The sequence below is a fragment of the Manis pentadactyla genome, chromosome 3 (genome assembly GCF_030020395.1).
Source record: "Manis pentadactyla isolate mManPen7 chromosome 3, mManPen7.hap1, whole genome shotgun sequence".
Lineage (NCBI taxonomy): Eukaryota > Metazoa > Chordata > Mammalia > Pholidota > Manidae > Manis > Manis pentadactyla.
The window spans coordinates 127,061,313-127,084,611 of record NC_080021.1 but is presented as its reverse complement, the minus strand read 5'-3'; the positions used below and the strand labels follow the sequence as shown (position 1 = coordinate 127,084,611).

The following is a 23,299-nucleotide window of genomic DNA, read 5'->3' as shown; positions in this document are numbered from 1 at the left end:
AATCAGTGATCAAAAACTCCCAAAATAGAAAATTCCCGGACCAGATGGCTTCATGGGTGCATTCAACCAAGCATTCAAAGAATTAATACCAATCCTTCTTAAACTCTTCCAAAAAGAAAAGAGAAAATACTTCCAAACTCACTTTATAAGGCCTTCACCTTGATACCAAAACCAGATAAAGATACCATATGAAAAGAAATAACAAGCAATATCCATAATGAACATTGATACAAAAGTCCATAATAAAATTCTATTCAAATAAGTTCAGAAGCACACTAACAGGATTATACACCATGACCAAGTGGGATTTATCTCTGGTATGCAAGGATAATTCAGTATACACAAACAAGCCAATGTGATACAACACATTAACAGAATGAAATACATAAACCACATTAGCATCCCAATTGATGCAGAAAAAAAATCATGTAATAAAATGCAATGTATGCTTACCTGGCAGGAGAAATACCATGATCACGAAGGTGGTTTTCCCATGGTGCGGTTAATCCACTGGATGTGCCGACCCCTGCAATTTCCCCACGTGGGAAACTCGGCTGCATCATTTCTAGTAGTAGGGGACTGCGTTCATGCTTTCCCCTAATTAAAAAAAAATGCAATGTCCATTCTTTTAAAAACTCTCAACAAAAGAGGAATAGAAGAAACTTACCCTAACACAGTAAAATCATCTATAAAAAGTACATAGCTAACATAATCAAGCTAAGATGTTTTTCTCTAAGATCTGGCATAAGGCAAGGATGCCTACTTTTGCCATTTCTCTTCAGCATAGTACTGGAAGTCCCAGACAGAGCAGTTTGACAAAAAAAAAGAAATAAAAGACATCCAAACTGGAAAGAAAGAACTTGTATTATCTCTATTCTAAGATGGTAAGACCATATATATACAGAAAACCTTAAAGACTCAACAAAAATTCTGTAGAACTAATAAACAAATTCATTCAAGTTACAGGATGAAAATCAACATACAAAAATCAGTGGTCTTTCTATACACTAAAAATGAACTATCTAGAAAGAAAATTAAGAAAATACTGTTTACAATGGCAACAAAAAGAATAAAACACTGAGGAATAAACAACTGAAGATAAAAGACTTGTTCATTGAAAATTATAAAACACTAATGAAGGAAATTAAAGAATTACAGATAAATGGAAAAAATATCCTATTGGAATGTTTGTCCTTTTGGATTGGAAAAATTAATACTGTTAAAATGTCTGTACTACCCAAAGTGATCTACAGGTTCAATGCAATCTTATCAAAATCCCAATGGTACTCTTTACAGAAAAAATTCCTAAAATCCATATGGACACATCACATCTCAAAATATATTACAAAGCTACAGCAACAAATACAGTTTGGTATTGGTGTAAAGACACACATATAGACCAATGGAACATAGAGAGATCAGAAATAAACCAATACATTTACTGTCAACTAATATTCAATATGAGTACAAGCACACAAAATGGAGAAATGATAGTCTCTTCAATAAATGGTGTTGGGAAACTGAATATCCACATGTAGAAGAATGAAATTGGACCTTTATCTTATACCATATTAAAAAATTAACTAAGTAGATTAATGACTTAAACATAAGAGGTGATACAAAAAACTATTTGAAGAAAACCTAAAGACAAAACTTCCTAATGTTGGTATTGGTGATGATTTTTGTGATATGACACCAAAAATACAGGCAATAAAAGCACAAATAAGCAAGTAGGATCGATTAAAAAATTAAAAAGCTTCTGCACAGCAAAGGAAACAACCAACAAGGTGAAAAGGCAACATATGGAATGAGAGAACGTATTTTCAAGTCATATAACTGATAAGGGATTAATATCCAAAATATGCCAGGAAATCATACAACTCAAGAGCAAAAAAGAAAAAACAACACAACACAAAATGAAACCCCCCAAACCGACCAACCACACTAACCAAAACAATTAGTCCAGTTAAAATATGGGCAAAGGTCATGAATAGACATTTCTCAAAATAAGACATACAAATTGACAACAGGTTTATGAAAGCTGCTCAACTCTTCATCACAAAAACACAAATCAAAACCACCATGAGCTATTGCCTCACACCTGTGAGGGTGGCTATTACCAAAAAGGCAAAAGATGAGTGTTGGTGAGGGTGTGGAGGAAAGGGGACCCTTGAACTCTGTTCGTGGGAATGTAAATTGATAGAATCACTATTGACAACAGTATGGAGGTTGCTCACAAAATTAAAAATAGAAGTATTGTTTGCACTTGAAACCCACTTCTGGATAGATGTATATACACAAAGAAAGGATACCTGCACTCCCATGTTTATTACAGCATTATTCACAATAGCCAAGATATGGAATCACCCTAAATGCACATCGATCACATCCAGAAAATGTGATTGTATTTTATTTATCCATTCATATATATATCTTGCCACTTGCAACAATGTAGATGAATCTGGAGGACATATGCTAAATGAAATAAGCCAGATATAGAAAGACAATTACTGCATGACATCCTGTACATGTGGAATCTAAAATACGTCAAACTCATAGAAGTAGAGAGTAGAATGGTGTTTTCAAGTAGTTGGAGGCAGGGAGAAATGGGGAGATGTTAGTAAAAGAGTACAAAGTTTCAGGTATGCAAGATGAATAAGTTCCAGAGATCTACTAAAGAGCATGGTGACTACAGTTAACAATACTGTACTGTACACTTGAAATTGCTAAACTTAAGCATTCTTAACCAAAAAAGAAAAAAGAAATGAAAGGAAGGAAGAAAGGAAGGAGGCAGGGGAGAAAGGAAAGAAAATGGTAACTATGTAGAAGTGATGGATGTTAATTAGCTTCATTGTGTGAGCATTTTACAATGTGTACATATATCAAAACATTAAATTGATGCCTTAAATATATACAACCTTTATTTTTCTCAATTGTATAATTTTGTCAGTTATACAATAAAGCTGAAAAAATGTATCAAGGGGAAGGGAAATAAGTAACTTTGGAAATGAGCAGAGTCTGTAAGACTAAGGCAAAAGGAATTGTATGGATATTCGTTTAACACTACATATACTGGAACTGAACAATTAAATAAATGGATGGCTGCTGGGGGGAGTCAGATTCACACTGCTGAAGTGGGAGGTTAAAAGTAAGCAAGGGGAGGAACCTATAATGATCCATGTGGTAATAGATTAGGGTTAATGATAGTATGGGCATATGTTTAATGTAATGTAGCTACAGATGGCTATGTGTATAGTCACAGACTTGAATAAACACGGGTTAGTGTCACAATATATTTCCTTGCTCTGTCAGTTAGGAGGGCCTGGAACAATGACACTTCAGTAACAGCAAGCACTTCAGTGACTTGATCTTGGTTTCTATTATTATTCCCCAATAAAAAGAACTGGGATCCTTGGAGAAATTGCTGATTCTTGGGCTAGGGTGGGAAATGTAGAAGATGAGCCAGATAATTTTTAGTATCAGAAAGTAAGAAAGTGCTAAACAAAAACAAACACACACACACACACACACACAAAAAAAAAAAAAAAAAACACAAAAAAACCCCATAATGATTGGGAGCATGTCAAAGAGGTACAGAAACCAACAGAAAGAGCTCCAATGGCCAAAACTGGAACAATTTAAACAATCGAGTAAGTAACATAGAATTGAATTATAACTGAAAGCATAAAATAAATATCCATTGGATCATACTGATATAAGTGAATGATTGACTAAATAAACAAATGGGGAAAATAGACAAATCTCTAGTGCAGAATTCCAAATACACTTTGTAGCTATCCTGCTGATGGAATCTAACTCAGGAGATGGAACGTAACTCCCCTCTTCTTAATTGTGGTTTGCTTATGGTGACTTTCTTCCAAAGACTACAAAATGGAAAGAGAGGATAAAAGAGTAATGTTTTGATGGGAAAATATGACAAACACAATCTTAAGTCAAGTGACTGAGGTTTATCATCAACAATGATAAGTCATATTGGTAGTAAGTGCCCTTGACATGAAGGATCAGAATGATAATTTACTCCTTTGGTCTACCTATTAAAACACATTACCCCAGTCATAAGAAAAACATCAAACAAATCTCAATTAAACGGTTTTCTACAAAATGTTGGGCAAGTAATCCTCAAAACTAACAAGGTTTTAAAAAAAACAAAGTCTGAAAACTATCACAACCAAAATAAGTCTAAACAGACATGACTACAAATGTTATGTGGTTCCTGAATGGAATCTTGGAATGTAAAAAAATGGGGAAAAATTAGGAAATCTAAATAAAATATGGACTTTATTTATAATAATGTATCAATATTGGTTGTAAGAATGTAAGATATTAATGAAGAAAACTGAGTGTGGAGGATATGGGACTCTTCTGTATTATCTGCAGTAATTCTGAAAATCCAAAACTTTCAAAATTAGAAGTTTATTTTAAAAGTTAATAGGGCATGTTTCATGTGGGTCTATTTCTGGGTTCTCTATTCTGTTTCAATGATTGGCGGGCCTGCTCCTCTGCCAGCACCATGCTGTCTTACTTACTTAGCCATATTGCATGCCTTAACATTGGGAAGAAGGATTCCTCCCACTCAAGTTTTTTTCAAAAAATTTTTGATATTCTAATTCTTGTGCTTTTCCATACAAAGATAAAAATAATCAAAGCTTGTATAATTCTATTTTAAAAACTTGATGAAATTTTCATAGTAATTGTATTAAACCTATCCATGGATTTGTGGAGAACTGATATCTTTACTATGTTGAATCTTTCATGAGCATGTTATGTCTCTCCATTAATTTTGGTCTTCTTTGATTTCTCTCATCACTGGTTTATAACTTTATTACACAGATTTCATACATGTTTTATTAGCTTTTTACTGAATTTTTTTATTACCTTTGGACCAACTGTAAATGCTATTGCATTTTTTTTTGCTTTCCACTTGTTTGTTACCAGTATACACAAATGCAAATGCTTTTTACATTTTGGTTTTCTATCCAATGACATTACTGAACTAATGTAGACAATCATTAATGTAGACATCCTATGTAGACAATCATATTGTCCACAAGTAGAGACTGTTGTATTTCTTTTTTTCTTTCAATTCAGTTTTATTACCTTATATTTTGTTTCCTTGCCTTAGTGTAGTAGCTAGAGCTTCTGCTAATGTGTAGAATAAGAGTGGTGAGAGCAGACACGTTTTCCTTGCTCCCAATCTTTGAAGGAAAGTATCCAGCCTTTCACCATTAAGTATGATGTTAGATATAGGTTTTCAAAAAAATATACAAGTATCTATAAGTACATAGATACAAAACAGTCCAAATACACTGCCCTATATGCTAATAAAGCACCAAATCTCTGTCCTTTTAAGTGCTCCAGCCATAAACTTGTATAGAAAGTGAACTAAAGGTAAATATGACACTGCACCAGAGGCAGATTTACATTACTTATGGTTGGCTTCATAGAAATAGTAACCTTCTTTAACATTTTCCTGGAAGTAGGACTAGTGAGGGCTCAAGCCTCAGACACCATTCCTAAGTGTGCAGCCTACAAGTTTCCCCAGATTTCTTTTTATTGTGGTAAAATATACATAACACAGTATTTACCATTTTAGTTGTTTGCAAATATACAATTGAACTGCAGCAGATACTTTCAGGACATTGTGTAACCATCACCACTATCTACATCCAAACCATATTCATCATCACATACATAAATTCTGTACCTATTAAATAATTTCCTGTTCTTTCACCTATCCCTTGGAAACCTCTGTTCTACTTTACATTTGTATGAATTTGCTTATTCTAGGTACCTAGAATAACTGGAATCATACAATATTTTTGTGTCTGGATTATTTATGTTCTGAATTACTTTGTTTATGGATTATTTCACTTAGTATAATGTTTTCATTATCCATTCATGTACAGAATATATAAAATTTTGATTTCCTTTTTATGGTTGAATAATATTCCCTTGTATGTACACATCACTTTTGTTTACCATTCATATGTTGATGAACACTTGCTTTAATTCCACCTTTTGGCTATTTTCAATAATGCCACTGTGAACCTGGGTGCAGAAATATCTGCTCAAGTACCTGTGTTCAATTCTTTGGGGTGAACTGAAGTGGAAGTGGAATTTCTGGATCACATTGTAATCATATGTTTAGTTTTTTGAAAAACTGCCACAGCAGCTGCACCATTTTATATTCCCACCAGTTTTTCAGAGGTGTTCCAATTTCTCCACATTATTACCACACTTGTTATTTTCCATTTTTTAAATTAAAACCATTCTAGTGGATGTGAAGTGGTATCTCATTAAGGCTTTGATTTGTATTTCCTTAATGACTAATGAAGGAGAGCATCTTTTCATGTGCTTATTATCACTGATGTATCTTCTTTGGGGAAATATCTGTTCAATCTTTTGTCTGTGTTTGAACTGGTTTGTTTTTCATTGAATGGTAGTATTCCTTTATGAATTCTGAATGTTAATTAATATTCCTTTATTAATTATCCTTTATAATTATATTAATATTCCCTTATTAATATACGATTTACATATATTTTCTCCCATTCTGTAGGTTGCCCTTTCACTTTCTGATTGATGCCGGGGTTCTTGTTCACAAGCCGAAGAATGAACATCACAACAGTCAAGGTAGGGGAGCATGGCAGAGGCTTTTATTTAGAGAGAAAGTGAAAAGACAGAGTTCCTGGCTCAAGCCAGAAGGGGAGAAGAGAGCCCCAGGGTGGTGCAGTGTCTAGGGGTTTTATAAGCAGTTGAGAGACAAAGTGCTAGGGAAGTACACCTGCTAAGTGGTCTCAAATACCTTTGAAGAAACACTAAGTTTCTTGTTAGTCTTCTTGGTTATTTACAAGACTTTTACTGCTCTGATTTACTCCCAGGATAGCAGCTTGCTGGTCTGGGAGCATATCACTCAAGTATGCCTGCTTGGCTTCCAAGGTGGGCTGAGTTACTCTCTTACGTTTTAGCTAATTGGGTTTCAAGATGGAATCCTTCTGAGGATTAAAGATGGCAGCGTGAGAGGTGAGAAAGAGGCTTCCTCCTAAAACCACATATAATATGAAAATATAATTAATACAACTAATCCTGAAAGAGTAACAGGAAAGAGGACTGCGCCAGACTGCATACACCTGGAGAGAAGAGCAGACCTCACAGAACAGGGTAACGTACTGAAGCTGTGGCCTGGTGGGACCCAAGCCCTTCCCCCACCCCACCTCACAGGCAGGAGGAAGAGAAACGGAGTGGGGAGGGAGTGGAGGCCTGGGACTGCTGAATACCTAACTCCAGAGATCTGCTCTGGGAGCACAAACCTAATGTCATGGTGCTTTCTTGGTACTCCCATGATTAAGGGATTGGAAAGCTAGGACAGGCAGAGTTCCTGGGGAGACTGGAATCCCAGCTGCTTGTGGAAAGCAGGGATGCATATCCAGCTGCTCTGGAACAAAAGAAAGGTGGGCAGTCTAAGAGACTTCCTAACAAGGAAGCCCTTAGCAAGAGGGCTGCTAAAGGGATAAGCATTGCACAGAGCTTACTGCACAGGAGAAAAGACAGGTAGACAAAACTGTCCAGGTGTACTCTGATGAGCAGGTTAGGAGCTTTCATGATTTCCAGGTGCTCCAGCTCCCTGGCTGGCTACACAGCTCCAAGAACCCCCTCCATGATATGCACCCTACTGCGCCTTTCTCCCAGCCAGCCCCAACTGGCTCACAAACTGGCAAACCCTACCCTAGCATTAGGCCAGCCAGAAGGAAGACCTGTCCACAGCAACTACAAACACAAAGCATAGAGGCTTATACCTGTGTGCTTGGCCCACTGGTTCAGACAGTGGAGACAGGCATAGCAGCTAGGAAGCAGGAAACAACTCTTTCCTCCCCCCAGCAACCAATACCACTCCCCTGCGACCCTTGACATCATTTCAGGGGCTGAACAGCTCCAGAGAGTAAAGCTTTGGGACACTAGAGGGCATCATATACAAATATGAAACGCCAAAGGAAGCTGGTTCAAAGTAAAATTAATATAACTCCTGAGAAAGACGACATGGACCTCATGACTCTTCCTGAAAGGGAGTTCAAACTAAAAATCATTAACATGCTCAGGGAGGTACAGAAAGATATTCAAGAATTCAGGAATGAATTCCGGTTGCAGATTCAATCGCTAAAGAGCACAATGCAGGGTATTAAAAGCAGATTAGATTCGGTGGAGGAGATTATAAATGAAATAGAAACTAGAGAAGAGGAATACAAAGAAGCTGAGGCACAGAGAGAAAAAAGGATCTCGAAGAATGAAAGAATATTGAGAGAACTGTGTGATCAATCCAAACAGAACAATATCTGCATTATAGGGATACCAGAAGAAGAAGAGAGAGAAAAAGGGATACAAAGTGTCTTTGAGGAGGTAATTGTTGAAAACTTCCCCAATCTGGGGAAGGAAATAGTCTCTCAGGCCATGGAGATGCACAGATCTCCCAACACAATGGACCCAAGGAAGACAACACCAAGACTTACAGTAATAAAAATGGCAAAGATCAAGGATAATGACAGACTACTAAAAGCAGCCAGAGAGAGAAATAAGATCACATACAAAGGAAAGCCCATCAGGCTATCATCAGACTTCTCAGCAGAAACCTTACAGGCCAGAGGCAAGGGGCATGATGTATTTAACACAATAAATCAGAAGGGCCTCAAAACAAGATTACTTTATCCAGCAAGATTATCATTTAAATTTCAAGAAGGAATTAACGAATTTCCAGATAAGCAAAAGCTGAGAGAATTTACCTCCCACCAACCATCTCTACAGTCTTTTTTGGAGGGACTGCTACAGATGGAAGTGTTCCTAAGGTTGAATAGCTGTCACCAGAGGTAATAAAACCACAGTAAAGAAAGTAGAACAGCTAATTAATAAGCAAATGCAAAATTAAATTAACTATCCCCAAAGTCAATCAAGAGATAGACAAACAGTACAGAATTTGATACCTAATACATAAAGAATGGCAGAGAAAGAAAAAGGAAGATAAACAGAAAAGAACCTTTAGATTGTGCTTGTAATAGCATACTAAGTGAGTTTAGTTAGACTCTTAGATAGTAAGGAAATTAACCTTGAACCTTTGGTAACCACGAATCTAAAGCCTGCAATGGCAATAAATACACATACCTTTGATAATCACCCTAAATATAAATGGACTGAATGCACCAATCAAAAGACATAGAGTCACTGAATGGATAAAAAAACAAGACCCATCTATATGCTGCTTACAAGAGACTCACCTCAAACCCAAAGACATGCACAGACTAAAAGTCAAGGGATGGAAAAAGATATTTCATGCAAACAATAGGGAGAAAAAAGCAGTTGTTGCAATACTAGTATCAGACGAAATAGACTTCAAAACAAAGAAAGTAACAAGAGATAAAGAAGGATATTATGTAATGATAAAGGGCTGGGTCCAACAAGAGGATATAACCATTCTAAATATATATGCACCCAACACAAGAGCACCAGCATATGTGAAACAAATACTAACAGAACTAAAGGAGAAAATAGAATGCAATGCATTCATTCTAGGAGACTTCAACACACCATTCACTCCAAAGGACAGATCCACCAGACAGAAAATAAGTAAGGACACAGAGGCACTGAACAACACACGAGAACAGAGGGACCTAATAGACATCTATAGAACTCTACCCCCAAAAGCAGCAGAATACACATTCTTCTCAAGTGCACATGGAACATTCTCCAGAATAGACCACATACTAGGCTACAAAAAGAGCCTCAGTAAATTCAAAGAGATTGAAATTCTATGAACCAACTTCTCAGACCACAAAGGTATAAAATTAGAAATAAATTGTACAAAGAATGCAAAAAGGCTCACAAACACATGGAGGCTTAACAACATGCTCCTAAATAATCAATGGATCAATGACCAAATTAAAATAGACATCAGCAATATATGGAAACAAATGACAACAACAACACAAAGCCCCAACTTCTGTGAGATGCAACAAAAGCAGTTTTAAGAGGAAAGTATATAGCAATCCAGGCATGTTTAAAGAATGAAGAACAATCACAAATGAATAGTCTAAAGTCACAATTACCAAATTAGAAAAAGAAGAACAAATGAGGCCTAAAGTCAGCAGAAGGAGGGATATAATAAAGATCAGAGAAGAAATAAATAAAATTGAGAAGAATAAAACAATAGAAAAAAATCCATGAAAGCAAGAACTGGTTCTTTGAGAAAATAAACAAAATAGATAAGCCTCTAGCCAGACTTATTAAGAGAAAAAGAGAATCAACACACATCAACAGAATCAGAAATGAGAAAAGAAAAATCACAACGGACCCCACAGAAAAACAAAGAATTATGAGAGAATACTATGAAAACCTATATGCTAACAAACTGGAAAACCTAGAAGAAATGGACAACTTCTTAGAAAAATACAACTTTCCAAGACTGACCAAGGAAGAAACAGAAAATCTAAACACACTAATTACCAGCAATGAAATTGAAGTGGTACTCAAGAAACTACCCAAGAGCAAAACTCTCAGGCTAGATGGTTTTACCGTGGAATCTTATCAGACATGCAGAGAAGACATAATACCCATTCTCCTTAAAGTTTTCCAAAAAATAGAATTGGAGGGAATACTCCCAAACTCATTTTATGAAGCCAACATCACCCCAATACCAAAACCAGGCAAAGACCCCACCAAAACATAAAATTACAGACCAATGTCCCTGATGAACATTGATGCAAAAATACTCAAAAAAACATTAGCAAACCGAACTCAAAAATACATCAAGAGGATCATACACCAAGACCAAGTGGGATTCATCTAAGGGATGCAAGGATGGTACAACATTTGAAAATTCATCAACATCATCCACCACATAAACAAAAAGAAGGGCAAAAATCACATGATCATCTCCATAGACACTGAAAAAGCATTTGACAAAATTCAACATCAATGCATGATAAAAATTCTCAACAAAATGGGTATAGAGGGCAAAGACCTCAACATAATAAAGGCCATATGTGACAAACCCACAGTCAACATCATACTGAACAGCGAGACGCTGAAAGCTTTTCCTTTAAGATCGGGAACAAGACAGGGATGCCCACTTTCCCCACTTCTGTTCAACATAGTGCTGGAGGTCTTAGCCGCAGCAATCAGACAACACAAAGAAATAAAAGGTGTCCAGAGTGCCAAGGAAGATGTTAAACTATCCCTGTTTGCAGATGACATGATATCATACATAAAAACCCTGAAGAATCCACTCCAAAACTACTAGATCTAATATCTGAATTCAGCAAAGTTGCAGGATACAAAAATTAATACACAGAAAACTGTGGCATTCCTATACACTAACAATGAACTAACAGAGAGATAAATGAGGAGAACAATTTCATTCACAATTGCATCAAAAAGAATAAAATACCTAGGAATAAGCCAAACCAAGGAAGTGAATGACCTATACTCTGAACACTACAAGACACTCATGAGAGAAATTAAAGAAGATACCAATAAATGGAAACACATCCCATGCTCATGGATAGGAAGAATTAATATTGTCAAAATGGCCATCCTGCCTATAGCAATCTACAGACTCAATGCAAATACAGAAGCACTCTTTAACAAACTAGAGAAAATAGTTCTATAATTCATATAGAACCACAGAAGACCCTGAATAGCCAAAGCAATCCTGAGAAGGAAGAAAAAGGCATGGGGATTATGCTCCCCAACTTCAAGCTCTACTATAAAGCCACAATAATCAAGACACTTTGGTACTGGCACAAGAACATACCCATAGACCAATGGAACAGACTAGAGAGGCCTGATATAAACCCAACCATATATGGTCAATTAATATATGATAAAGGAGCCATGGATATACAGTGGGGAAATGACAGCCTCTTCAACAGCTGGTGTTGGCAAAACTGGACAGCTACATGCAAGAGAATGAAACTGGATTATTGTTTAACCCCATACACAAAAGTAAACTTGAAATGGATTAAAGACTTGAATGTCAGTCATGAAACCATAAAACTCTTAGAAGACAACATAGGCAAAAATCTCCTGAATGTAATCATGAGCAACTTCTTTCTGAATGCATCTCATTGAGCAAGGGAAACAGAAGCAAAAATGAACTCATGGGACTACATCAAACTAAAAAGTTTCTGTATGGCAAAGGACACCATCAGCAGAACAAAAAGGCATCCTACACTATGGGAGAATATATTTGTAAATGACATACCCGACAGGAGTTAACATCCAAAATATATAAAGAATGTATATACCTCAACACCCAAAAAGCAAATAACCAAATTAACAAATGGGCAGAGGATATGAAGAGACAGTTCTCCAAAGAAGAAATTCAGATGGCCAACAGACACATGAAAAGATGCTCCACATCACTAATCATCAGGGAAATGCAAATTAAGACCACAATGAGATATCACCTCACACCAGTAAGTAACATCGAAAACACTAAGAACAACAAATGCTGGTGAGGATGCAGAGAAAAGGGGACCCTCCTACACTGCTGGTGGGAATGTAAGCTAGTTCAACCAATGTGGAAAGCAATATGGAGGTTCCTCAAAAAACTAAAAATAGAAATACTATTTGATCCAGGAATCCCATTCCTTGGAATTTACCCAAAGAATGCAAATTCTCAGATTCAAAAAGACATATGCACCCCTATGTTTATTGCAGCACTTTTTACAATAGCCATGATATGGAAGCAACCTAAGTGTCCATTAGTAGATGAATGGATAAAGAAGATGTGGTACATATACCCAATAATACTATTCAGCCATAAGAAAGAAACAAATCCTACCATTTGCAACAACATGGATGGGGCTGGAGGACATTATGCTCAGTGAAATAAGCCAGGCAGAGAAAGACAAGTGTCACATGATATCCCTCATTTGTGGAGTATAACAATGAAGCAGAACTGAAGGAACAAAATGGCAGCAGACTGAGAGACTCCAAGAAGGATCTAGTGGTTACCAAAGGGGAGGGGTGTGAGTGGGTGGTTGGGAGGGAGGGTGAAGGGAATTGAGGGGTATTATGTTTAGTACACATGGTGTGAGGGATCGTGGGGAGAACAGTGTAAGAAAGAGAAGGCACATAGTGGATCTGTGGCATCTTGCTGCCCTGATGAACAGTGACTGCATTGGGGTATGGGTGGCATCTTGATAATATGGGTAAATGTACTAACCATATTGTATTTTCATGTGAAACCCTCATAAGAATGTATATCAATAATACCTTAATAAATAAATTTAAAAAAAAAGAAAAACAGTATGAAAGTTCTGTGTTGAAGCAAAGCAGAGATTAGTGACTGTGAGAGCAATTCTTAAGGGCCTCCACATGGGAAAGCTTTGCTAGATCCTAAGAAAAAAGAAAGAAAAAAGATGGAATTCTTCCTGTTTTTTTACTATGTTGTTTTGGGCTTGCTTGCTACATTGCCCAAGTTGCAACAAATCATTTGTTTAGGGCTGTAGGAAGAAAAGCAACACTTGGTAAAGTTAGAAAAATAAGCTGGGCCCCCCAGCAGGCCAAAGCAAATCTCACAAGGTTATCTTGCTTTGTTTTTTTCCAGAGGCCCTCACCCTACTCTGTCTAAGCCCATGTTCCCTGTCTCATGATGGTGTACTTTGATGCACAAAATTTCTTAAGTTTGATGAAGTCTAATTCACCTATTTTGTCTTTTGTTATCTATTTCATTTTGTTTTGTTTTGCTTTCTATTTGCTTCATTTGTTTTCCTTTTGTTGCCGGTAAACCTATTTTTTTCTTTTCTGCTTTTGGTATCATATCCATGAAATCACCGCCAAATTCTATGTCATGAAGATTCTGCCCAAAGTTTCTTCTGAGAGTTTTATAGTTTTAGCTCAAGTTAAGTTTCTGATCCACTATCTGTTCATTTTTGTTAATGGAGTAAGGTAAGAGTCCAACATCATCCTTTTGCATGTGGATGTGCATCGTTTCCCCTGCACCATTTGTTGAAAGAACTATATTTTCCCCATCGAATGGCCTTAGCATCCTTGTCAAAAATCAAATGACCAAGAATGGTCTATATAGTTTATTTCTGGGCTTTCTATTCCATTCTGCTGATCTATATGTCTATCTTTATACAAGTGCCATACTCTTTTGAATACTGTAACTCTGAAGTAACTTTTAGATTTGGAACGTGTGAGTCTTCCAACTTGATTCTCTTTTTCAAGATTGTTTTGGACTGAATAGGGCCCTTTGCAACGTCATATTTGAAATTTGAGGATTATTTTTCCATTTCTGTAAGCTGTTGGAGTTTTAATCAGGATTGAGCTGAATCTGTAGATCCCTTTGGGTAGAACTGAAGTCTACCCAATGTTAAATCATCCATCCATGGACACAGAATGTCTTCTATCTATTAAACCTACAATATTACTGAAAGAAAATAATAATGATTAGAGAGGAGATAAACATAATAGAGAATAAACAATAGATAAAGTCAATAAAATCAAAAGTTTATTCTTTGAAAAGACTAATAGAATTGACAAAACTTTTAGCTAGACTGAACAAAGCAAGAAGAGTGACAATGCAAATAATTAAAATCAGAAATGAAATTTGGAACATTAATATCTACCTCATAGAGATAAAAAGGATTATATGGGAATATTATGAATAATTGTATGCCATAAAGTTAGAAAATCTGGAAGAAATGGGCAAACTTCTTGAAAAACACAAATTACCTAAATAGACTCAAAAACAGAAAATCTCGACAAATCTATCACTAGTAAATGGATTGAATCAGTAATTAAAAACATTCCAACAAAGAAAAATCTTAGACCAAAAGATTCACCAAACATTCAAAGAAGAATTAACATCCATCCTCAAAATCTTCCAAAGTGTTGAGGAGAAGGGAAAACTTCCCAAATGATTTCATAAGGGCAGCATCACGGTGATGAAACAGGGACCATGGGCCTAGACAGAGTAGAGTGAGGGCCTCCGGAAAAAAACAAAGCAAGATAACCCATTGTGGGATTTGCTTTGGCCTGGTGGGGTGGGGCAGCTTATTTTTCTGACTTTACGCAGGTGCTGCTTTTCTTCCTCCAGCCCTAATCAAGTGATTTGCAACCTGGGCAATTTAACAAGCAAGCCCAAAACTATATGGTAAAAACAGGAAGGATTCCATCTTGAAAATAAGATTGCATTTTAAAACCCAATTAGTTAAAAAGTAAGTTTAACGTACTCTTTAACAAACAGACAATAATTCAGCCTGCCTCGGGAACAAAGCAGACAATCTTGAGTGATATGCTCCCAGACCAGGAAGTTGTTATCCTGGGAGGAAATCAGAGCAGTAAAATTCTTGTAAATAACCCAGAAGACTAATTAGAAACTTAATGTCTCTTCAAAGATAAACATTTTGGGACCACTTAGTAGGTGTGCACCCCCAGCCCTTTGTCTCTCAACTGCCTATAAAATCCCTAGACAATCCACCACCCCAGGACTCCCTTGTCCCCTCCTAGTGTGAGCCAGTGGCTCTGTCCTCTCACTTTATCTCTAAATGAAAGCCTCTCACTTGCTCTCCTACCATGAGTGTTTGCAAAGTTCATTCTTCAACTCCACAAACAAGAACCCCAGCATCACTGATACCAAAGATAGACAAAGACATAAGGAAATAAAATTCTAGACAAGTATCCCTTATGAATTAGATGCAAAATTCCTGAACAAAATGTTAGCAAACCAAATCCAACATCACTTTTAAAGGATTATTTACCATGACCAGGTAGAATTTATCCCAAGAATACAAGGATGGTTTAACATAAAAAAATCAGTCTGTGTAATACTTCACATTAATAAAATGAAAGGGTAAAAGTGTAGACCATTTCAGTTGATGCAGGAAAGGCATTCTGAAAAAATTCAATACCCTTTCATGGTAAAACCTCTTGTAAAAACAGGAATTCAGGAGAAATTTCTCAATATAATGTTTATGAAAAACCACAGCTAACATAACCAATGGTAAAAGCTTCCTTCCTAAAATCAAGAGCAAAACAAAGATACAGACTTTCACTATTGCTATTCAAGATTGAACTGGACATTTTAGTCAGAACTGATAGGTAAGAAAAATAAATAAGTTATCTAAGCTGGAAATGAAATAGTAAAACTATCTCTATTCACAGACGACATCATATATATAGAAAATTCTGAAGAATTAAAAAAATCTACTAGAACCAGTAAATTTAACAAAGTTGCAAGGTACAAGATCAACATGCAAAATAAGTTGTGTTTTTCTACATTAGCAATGAACAATCTGAAAAATTAAGAAGGCAGTTCCATTTACAATAATACCTAAGTTAATTAAATATTTAGGGATATACCTAACCAAGGAGGAGAAAGATTTGTATGTTGAGAACTACAAAATATTACTGAAAGAAATTAGATGTTTGTTTTTTACTAGTTCCTTAGGGTGTAAAGTTAGGTTATTGATTCAAGATTCTCTCATTCTTTAATGTAGGCACTGGTAGGTACACATTTCTCTTTGAACACTGTTTTCACTGAACTCTGTGCATTTTGGTAGGTAGTCTTCCCATTTCATTTGCCTGTAAGTATTTTCTAATTTCCCTTGTGATCTATTTTTTTGACCTATTAGTTGTTTGACAATGTTTTGTCTAATTTCCATTTCTTTGTGAGTTTTCCAGTTTTCCTTGTTTATTGACTTGTAATGTCATCCTTGTTGTGGTCAGAGAAGGTATTTTGTATGATACCTATTTTTTAAAGTCTTGAGACTTCTGTAGCTGAACATATGGTTTATCCTGGAGAATATTCCATGTGCTCTTGAGAAAAAATGTGTATTCTGCTGTAGTTAGGTAGAGTGTTCTCTATATGCCTGTTAGGTCCAGTTGGTTTACTGTGTTGTTCAAGTTCTCTTTTTCCTAGCTTATCTTCTGTCTAGTTGTTCCCTCCATTATTGAAAAGATATTGAAGTCCCCAACTGTTATTGTAGAACTGTCTGATCCTCACTTCAATCCTGTCAATGTTTGCTTCATTTATTTTTGAGTATCTGTTACTAGGCTTAGAAATTTTTATATCTTTTGTATTAAATCTTTTATTGCTATATAAAGTCCTTGTTGTCTCATATAAACCTTTTGTAAAATTTAAAGGCCATTTTGTCTACTGTAAGTATAGCCACCTCAGCTCTCTTTTGGTTACTATTTGCTTGGAATATATTTTCCATCCTTTTACTTTCAACCAATTTTTGTCTTTGGATCTAAAGTGAATCTCCAGTAGACAGTATATAATGGATCATGATTTCTAAAAAATCCATTTTTACAATCTCTGTCTTTTGATTGGAGAATTTAATTCATTCATATTTAAAGTAACTACTGATAAGGAAGGACTTAGTTTTGCCATTTTGCTTATGTTTCCTAAATGCCTTATAGCTTTTTTGTACTTCATTTCTAACAATACCTGCTTCTTTGAGGTTTAATTGATTTTTTTGTAAAATATTTTGATCCCCTTCCCATTTCTTTTTGCATATATTCCATAGATATTTTCTCTCTGGTTACCATGTGGATTATATTTAACATCCTATGGCTATAACAATCTAAGTTCAACTTATGCTAACTTAATTTCAGTAACATCAAAACTCTACTCCCATACAGTTCCACCTCCCCTTTTCTGTTATAATATCACAAATTACATCTTTATATGTTGTATGCCAATAATGTAGATTAATAATTTTTATTTATTTGTCCATTAAGTCATGTAGAAAAATTTTAAATGGCATTACAAACCAAAATTGTAATAACACTAGCTTTTATAATTGCCTATGTATTTACCCTGACCACAGATCTTTATTTCTTCATATAGCTTTGAGTTACTGTCTAGTATACTTTTATTTCAACCGGAAGGACTCCCTTAAGCATTAATTGCAAGGCAGATCTAATGTTAATGAATTCTCTCAATTTTTGTTTATCTGAAAATTTCTTAATTTCTCCTTCATTTTTGAAGGATTGTTTACTACATATAAAATTCTCAGTTGAAATTTCTTTCAGCCCATTATATATCAACCCACTGCCTGATAGCCTCCAACATTTTTCATGAGAAATCAGCCAGAAATCTTATTGAGGTTCCCTTACAAATGATGAGATATTTCTTTCTTGCTGATTCAAGATTCAATCTTTGTCTTTTCACAGTTTGATTATAATATGTCTTGGTGTGGATCTGTAGAATTCATCCTACTTGGAATTGTTGAGCTTCTTGTATATTTATCTTTCCTCAAATTTGGTAAGTTTTCAGCCATTATTCCTTCAAAACTCTTCCTATCCTTTTTCTCCTCTCTTCTGGGACTCTCACCATGTGTATGTTGTTCTGCTTGTTGGTGTCCCACATGTCTCTTACGTTCTCTTCATTTTTCTTCAATCATTTTTCGTTCTGTTCTTCAGACTTTATACTTTCAGTTGTGTTGTCTTGTAGTTCACTAATTATTTCTTCTGTCTGCCTAAATCTATTTTTTAACAGCTCTGGTGAGTTTTCATTTCTGTGTTTGTATTTCTAAGCTCCATAATTTCTTTTTAATTCCTTCCTATATTTTCTGTCTCTTTAGTGATATATTCTCATTTTGGTTATATATTGCCTTCTTGTTTTCGTTCAGGTCTCCTTTTAAATCTTTGAGAAGTTTTAAGACAGTTGTTTTAAAGTCATTATCTAGTAAGTCCACCATTTTGTTCTCCTCATGGCTGTTTTCTATTTTTTCCTTTGAACAGGACACATTTTCCTATTTCTTTGTATGCCTTGTAATTCTTTGTTGAACACTGAGAATTTGAATCTTATACTGTGGTAACTCTGGAAATAAGAATTCCCCCCTTTCCCAGAGTTTGCTGTTTTATTTTTTTATTACTATTTATTTTTATTTTTATTTTTTAAATTTTATTTTGGTATCATTAATCTACAATTACATGAAGAACATTATGTTTACTAGGCTCCCCCCTTCACCAAGTCCCCCCGACATACCCCTTCACAGTCACTGTCCATCAGCATAGTAAGATGCTGTAAAATCACTACTTGTCTTCTCTGTGTTGCTGTTTTATTTTATTTTTTATTGTAGGGTGTCTCTGTACTAGGGATAAGCCTGAAATAAAACTAAAGTTTTCTCAGGACTTTTCTGATCCGGTATTTTTCCCTGGGCATACACTGTAGCTTTATAAATTCCCTCATGCATGCTTGCCTTTAAATATCCTAATCCTTAATGCCTGGGTTGAGAAGTTTTACTTTATTCCTATTGTACTGAGAGTTTTTGTTTTATTATTATAAATGGGTGTTGAAAGTTGCAAATACTTTTTCTGCCTCAATTGATATAATCATATGAATTTTCTTCTTTAACTTATTGATAGAGTGAGTTACTATATTACTGATTGATCTTCTAATATTAAATCAGGCTTACATATCCACAAAAAATCTCAAATGACCATAGTTTATTGTTCTTTTTTACACTGCTGGGTTTAATGCCAATATTTTGTTGAGGATTTGTGTGTCTAAGTTAATTCAGATCTCAGTCTTTACTTTTCTATGCTGTATTTGTCTGGTTTGGCAGCTGGTAATAATGGTCTTATAAAATGAAATCGGTAAGGGCTCCCTTTTCTTATTTTCTGTAGGAAACTGTTTAAAATAAGGTTAATTCATTGGATGTTTGATAAAATTATCCAATCAAACCAAATGAATATAAATATTTCTTTTGTGGGGAGTATGCTTATTAAAAATTCAATTTCATAATATTTATTGAGCTATTTAGTTCATATGTTTCATCTTGACTGTGTTTTAGTAGTTTGTGATTTTCAAGAATTGGTCTATTTCTTCTAAGTTGAATTTAGCATAAAGTTGGATGTAGTTTTCTCTTATCTTCTTAATGGCTGCAGAGTCTGCTGTGACATCACCTATTTTGTTTTTAATATTGGTGATTTGTGTCTTGTCTCTTTTTTTTGTAGATAATTATTTTTTATTGAAGGGTAGTTGACACACAGTATTACATTAGTTTCAGGTGTACAACACAATGATTCAACATTTATATACATGATAATTCTAGGTACCAGCTATCACCATACCAAGTTGTTACAATATTTTGACTATATTCCTTATGCTATACATTACATCCCAGTTACTTATTTATTTTACAATTGGAAGTGTGTACTTTTTTTTGTTGTGAGGGCATCTCTCATATTTATTGATCAAATGGTTGTTAACAACAATAAAATTCTGTATAGGGGAGTCAATGCTCAATGCACAATCATTAATCCACCCCAAGCCTAATTTTCATCAGTCTCCAATCTTCTGAAGCATAACGAACAAGTTCTTACATGGAGAACAAATTCTTACATAGTGAATAAGTTACATGGTGAACAGTACAAGGGCAATCATCACAGAAACTTTCGGTTTTGCTCATGCATTATGAACTATAAACAGTCAGTTCAAATATGAATACTCATTTGGTTTTTATACTTGATTTATATGTGGATACCACATTTCTCTCTTTATTATTATTTTTAATAAAATGCTGAAGTGGTAGGTAGATACAAGATAAAGGTAGAAAACATAGTTTAGTGTTGTAAGAGAGCAAATGTAGATGATCAGGTGTGTGCCTGTAGACTATGTGTTAATCCAAGCTAGACCAGGGCAATAAAACATCCACGTATGCAGAAGATTTCTCTCAGAACGGGGGGGGTAAGGTTCTAAGCCTCACCTCTGTTGATCCCCAATTTCTCACCTGATGACCCCCCTGCGACTGTGCCTGTCTTAGGTTGTTCCTCCCTTGAGGAATCTTACCCGTCTCTGGCTAACCAGTCATCTTCCGGGGCCATACAGGGAAATGTAAAGTTGGTAGGTGAGAGAGAAGCCTTATTGTTTAAAATGGTTAGCTTTTTATTTCTTTGCATATTTATGCTCTGTAGCTTCTATGCCCAGCATTTGTCTTGAGGTATCTTTACCACTTGGAAGAATTATGATACTCGGTAAATTCGATATGAGGCACGAATTCTATTTAAGGGTTGTAATCAGGAAGGAAGAAGAAAAGCTATAGAAGTAGCAGGCGGAAGAAAACCTGGGAAGATTGATTATTTCTTTGACATATCTTCTTGTAGAGTAACTTCAGCATGTATAGGTTTTAAACTACTAATTAAATTGCGCACACACATTAACATAATAGGAGTACAATTACATAACCAAAGCACGTGTCTTGTCTCTTTTATCTTTGTCAGTCTTATAAGGGTTTTATTCATTTTATCGATATTTTAAAGTCAGCCTTTTATTTCATTAATATTTTCTATGGTCTTACTGTTTTATCAGTTTCTGCTTGTGTCTTTATTATTTCCTTCTTTCTGCTTGCTTTTTCAGTTCATTTCTTAAGGTGTGAACATAAATCATTTATTTGAAGTATTTCTTTTCTAAACTATTTTAGTATGAAAAATATGCATTTCAACATTGCTTTATCTACATTTTGTGTTTTTGAAACATTTTCATTTTCATTCATTCTATGTGTGTTTCTTAGGAAATTATTTTTAATTGTGGAAAATAAAAATATATAGAATGCTTCACAAATTTGTGTGTTATCTTATCCTTGTGCAGGGGCCATGCTAATCTTCTCTGTATTGTTCCAATTTTAGTATATGTGCTGCTGAAGCGAGCACCATTCTATGTGTGTTTTTAAACTTTATTTTGAGACTTTCTTTTTGTCTTATTTATTATTTAGAAGTGTTTTGTTTAATTTTCAAGTGTCTAGAGATTTTCTTGTTGTACAGAAAATAAGAAAAGGGAGCCCTTACCCAATTCATACCTTGTTTTCTATAGTTTGATTTCACTATAATCCAAGAATATACTCTGTGATTTAAAGTTTTTCAAAGATTTTTAAGGCTTGCTGCATGACTCAAGCTAAGCTATGTCTACCTTGGTGAATGCCCCATGGCCCTTGAAAAGAATGTGTGTTCTTCTGTTTTTGGGTGGAGTGTTCTATAAGTGTGAATTAGATCACATTACTTGATGATCTTGCTCAGTTCCTCTATATCCATGATTATTTTTATTTAGTAGTTCTATCAAATGATGTGTGCTGCATGATGTCCCCAACTATAATTGGAGATTTGCCTACCTTATCTTTCAGCTTTATCAGTTTTTGCTGCATGTGCCTTGAAGCTCTGTTGTTTGGTGCATAAACATTTAGGATTGCTTTATTTTCTTGGTGGATTGATCCTATTTGTCATGACATAATGTCTCCCTTTATTTCCAGAAATTTTTTGGCTTTATAATATAATTTATTTGATATTCATATAGCAACTCCTGCTTTTAAAAATTAGTGTTTGCATGATATATCTTTTTTTTATGCTGGACAGCTATTATATATCTAATTATTTATGAATATTGTGAACATACTCTAAAGTGCTCCAATATTCTTTTTTAAACATTCTGTGTGCATTTACAAATTTTTTAAAAATCAGTACACTTTATTTATAGAAGAGTTTTATTTACAGATAAATTGAGCACATAGTATAGGAGAATTCACATATATCCTAGTTCTCACCCTAGTTTCCTCTATTATCAACATCTTACACATCTTACACTAGGGTGGTACAGTTGTTATATATATAATTGATGAATATTCATACATTATTATTAACTCAAGTCCATAGTTTATATTAGATCTACTCAGTTGTACAGTTATATTGGTTTTAACAAATGCATAGTGTCCTATAAAGCTAAGTTCCTTATCTGTCCTTGGAGTTGCAGTAAGATCCCTTGGTTCCTCATCTGCACCTTTGGGTGAGTATTGTTTCCCTGTTCTCCATCTGTACATTCACGTGATCATGGTATCACTTGGGCTCTCATCATATCTTTGGCTGAGGGTAGTATCATTTGGTTCCTTATCTGGGCATTAGGCTATGCTAGCCCTCACTACTTAGTGTGGGTGCTGTGACATTCTACTATCCGAACTGCATGACTGTTGTAAAGTAGTTTCACAAGGGAGGAGCATTCCCCACAAAAAAACAGTGACTATAATATTAAAATCTATGACATCATAGTCCTGATGGCCCTAACACCCAACTCAGGTTCACTTACATGACTCAGCAGATTCGTCCTGATTTGGAAATCATTTATGAGGAATTGGTTGACAATCAACAGATTTTTATAAGTAGCCACGTGTCAGAAATCTGAAAAATATCTTGTGATGGTGGAAAATCATGGTTCAGAGAGGGATCACATCTCATAAGAGTCCTGCTGCCTGGAACCCAGAAGTACCCTGAAGTAGCAACTGTGGGT

General features: G+C 35.2%; 1 non-coding gene and 1 pseudogene across 1 annotated transcript; one reads left to right on the top strand and one right to left on the bottom strand.

The window, feature by feature from the left end:
- The first annotated feature begins 445 nt into the window (after positions 1–445).
- On the top strand, positions 446–600 carry LOC118918288 (U1 spliceosomal RNA; annotated as a pseudogene).
- A 20,966-nt stretch (positions 601–21,566) lies between these two features.
- On the bottom strand, positions 21,567–21,678 carry LOC118918289 (U6 spliceosomal RNA). Its single transcript, XR_005027085.1, has one exon. It is a non-coding gene; the product is annotated as a U6 spliceosomal RNA (small nuclear RNA).
- Between the last annotated feature and the right edge of the window lie 1,621 nt (positions 21,679–23,299).